Here is a 3822-nt window from a genome sequence, read left to right on the forward strand (position 1 = left end):
CGAGGGGTGGCCCGAGGGGGCAGGAAGCGCGGAGCGCGGCGCCGGCCCCGCCCTGACCCCCGGGACCGCGGAAGAGTGTCCGGGGGTGGGGGGGGACGCCCGGGGCCGCGGCCCGGCGGGCGGCGGCCTGGGTCACCCCACCCGCAGGGCACCGTGCTGCCCTGGGGTCTGAGCCCCTTGGGCCCGGCCGGGTGCTGAGCTCGATGGAGAGAAAAGAAAACAAAAGGAATAGATCGGCCGAGATTAAACTCCTTAGGTATTTTACTAGCAAATTTGGGAAACTTAAGAACCACACTTGATGACATGTAAAGCGGTTCTTGGGTTCTCCGCACTGAGAAATCCTAAATGCACAGGTAAAGGCCTCAATGTCCACATCAACACCTTGCTGGACTTCAATTCTTGTTACTAATTTTCTCACATTTGCGGGACTATTTACGCTAAAATTATACAGTTACTAGTAATCCACCGTTGAATGATTTTAGTATTCAGATCCAAAGAATACTTTCAGTTAAAGGCAGGCCCAAAGCTGGTGGTTTTTATATTCTTGATGCCTCTATTATGCCTGGCACATATTAAACGCTCAATAATTGACTCCATGACTACTTAATTCCTTGGTGAACAGGTATACTCTGGAAAAGCATAACAATATAATCTGTGAAATATTATAAAACTGGGTAGATTTCTGTTGCACCAGTAACCAAATGTTTATATATTAGCAAGATAAGAGAAGCACGTAATCCTGGGAAGAATATTTCATTTGACAGATGGCTTTTAAAAACACCTCAACGTCGTTTTTGTTTTTGTTTTTGTTTTTTATATTTTATCTATTTATTTGACACAGAGAGAGAGAGATCACAAGTAGGCAGAGAGGCAGGCAGAGAGAAAGAGGGAAGCAGGCTCCCTGCTGAGCAGAGAGCCTGATGTGGGCCTGGATCCCAGGACCCTGATATTATGACCTGAGCCGAAAGCAGAGGTTTAACCCAGTGAGCCACTCAGGCGCCCTCAATGTCCTTGAAAGACATCTGGTCAAAGAACATAGCCTCTGAGGTTCCAGTTGAGCTCTACCACCTATCTGTGTGGCTTTGGCATTACAACTGATAGCTGTGGGCCCCAGTGAAAGTGTCGGACAACACAATTCCCAAATTGCTAAATTCTTTCAATTTTTTGGTGGAAAATAGTCCAAGATAGCAAATGACCTGGAAGGAATGATCATGGGTGGAATGAAAGGAAAACAGCAAACATGAAGGAGTGATGAACCTCTGAGATTATAGCCTAGAAGCTTAGGTAAGAGAGGAATCCAAGAACCAGGCCCCCACCACAGGTGCTTAGTAGAGGTCACGGCCAGAGAATCTGAAAAGTCATTTTAGCCCTCAACTCCCTCAGGAGAGAACTCGGGCTTAAGAGGAACATGAACTAGAAAGTGAGAAGACAAAAAAAAGTTTGTTTCCAATGAACTGGTTTGGGAACTTTTAGTGATTAGGCACAGAAAATCAAGCCAGGAATCAAAATGAACGTTCTGGTTGCCAATAACAATGAGCAACAAGAAATCTCAAGTTAATGAAGTGTGAAACAAATGAAGTGTGAGGACGAAATGAGTTGTTATGTATGGAAAATGTATTGTAAAATATTAGGTATTTATACGAGATATAAGGCAAGCAATTTTCAATTGAACTCCTTGAGAGTAATAACCATTTCTTAATCTCCTTTATGTTTGAAGTGCTTTCCGCATGCAACACTTTTAGGCATTTAATACATGTTTATCTTACGAATTGTTAAATGAGCACTCAATTATCTAGTATCAAATTTCCAGATAATTGGAAGTATCTTTAAGCATCAAGTTTCTATTTTTGATTTAGTATTTTTATGGAAATTTTTTCTATTGTGGTTTTCATAATATCCTTGTCATTCTCAGGGAATAGAAAATCAGTGAGTTTTGGGGAAATCTATCAATGCGGCATTTTCCATGTCTAACGGTATCCGAAGAAAATAGTAAAAGTCCCTTTAAGAAGAATCTTGGAGGGAGATGAAGGTATCTAAACTAAAAGAGGTGATTTTAAGCATTTATATGCAAAATAACTTGCACATTTCCAAAAAGCTTCAAAGGTAAGTGACAAGGCATTCAATGGTAGTTGCTATAGTAGCAAAAGAAATATTTAGCCTATCCATGGAAGAGCTGCCACCACACCATACTGTCTAGTTTTTGTTATCATTTCTGGTTATTTTGTTTTAATTGAGGGTAAGGGGGAAGAGTGGAGAGGAAGAACAAAATTGGAGCCCTGGGGAAGAATGAGACCAAGCAGCCATATCTGAATGGATCAGCCCTCTGAGAAGAAAAGGAAAGAATTCAGAACTACTCTGCAGACCAGTTTGAGGGGCTCCCTAGGAAGTAAAAGTGTAGCAGGTGACTCTTCCTTCTGGTCCAGCTCCCACGAAGAGATAATACTGAGCATCCAGAAGCTGCTGGAGGGCTAAGGGTGAAGAAACAAGTCAGAGCTGAATACGTAATCAGTTATATTTTCACAGAACCAATGGACAAATAATATACAAACAATATTAGCACTGTACAGGACTATGTTGAAAAAGTAAACGTTTCCCCCACAGTTAGAATGCTTTATCCAACGCTTTTTCAGCTCCTCGAGAATAGAGACCGTGTCTCAGTGGCCTGAGCTCACCACCATGTCTATGTCAGCCCAGAGCAGGTGCTTGGTACATTGCCAACGTGGAAAGCAAGGAGCCCTGTGAACTGAGTGGAGGAGCTCCCACAAATTACTATCCCAAGGCACAAAACCAAAACATTTTAAGAGTCTTGGACTCACTTCCCTGCCTAAATATGCAGCTGCTAGGTATAATCTGACCCTTCATCTGCCTACTTTAGTATCATCATTATAGATATAAATTATTACTTTCTGCCAAGGGGATGTCCTCCAAGATTCTTGAGGTGTTGGTGGAGTACTTTGCCTTTTCACTGAATTCCCCCAGATGGCTCTTTCTGACTGTTGCAGTTTGGGTTAACTTTTATCAGCCTCAGAGAGGGACTTTGGCCCTTGACACACATCGTACATATGGACATTCCACTCTATTCCAAGAGCTCTGTAAGCTGTGCTATGTCACTTATTTGCTCCAACATTCATGGAATCACAGAATTTCAGAGTGGGGATTGATCTTGAAGATAATCTAACCAAACTGCTTCATTTCCAAGCCAGAAATCTGAGGCTCTGGGAGGGATTGGCCTGAGGTCACAGTGTGGGGTTAGTGGCAAGAGTAGCATTGGGATCTGGCTCTCCTGGGGTGCCTGGGTGACTCAGTCAGTTAAGCATCTGCCTTCAGCTCAGGTCATGATCTCAGGGTCCTGGAATCAGGCTCCCTGCTCAGCGGTGAATCTGCTTCTTCCTCTCCCTCTCCCTCTGCCCCTCCCCCGGCCCTGAAGCGCTCTGTCTTTCTCTCTCTCAAATAAATAAAAAAAAAAGGATCTGTCTTTCCTGATTTCCTGCTGCTTCTCTTTCTGTCAAGCTCTTTGGCATTCAGTCAATACTAGACACCATCATAATAATATATTGCATTTTCATACCACTTCATAGATTGCAAATCACTGTCACCCAAATTGGTTCATCCTGCCATCGGTAAGAGTAATAATTATTATCATTACAGCTAATACTTATTGGTAATGTTACAAACCAATCACTAGGTACTTTTGCATTATTTCATGAGTCCTCACCATTGTCCTGCTATTGATATACTATTACCAATAGTATATCAATATCGATATATCAATAGTATAATGATATACTATTATTGATATGCTATTGATATACTATAATTTCC

This window comes from Martes martes, assembly GCF_963455335.1.
Source record: "Martes martes genome assembly, chromosome: 15".
NCBI lineage: Eukaryota > Metazoa > Chordata > Mammalia > Carnivora > Mustelidae > Martes > Martes martes.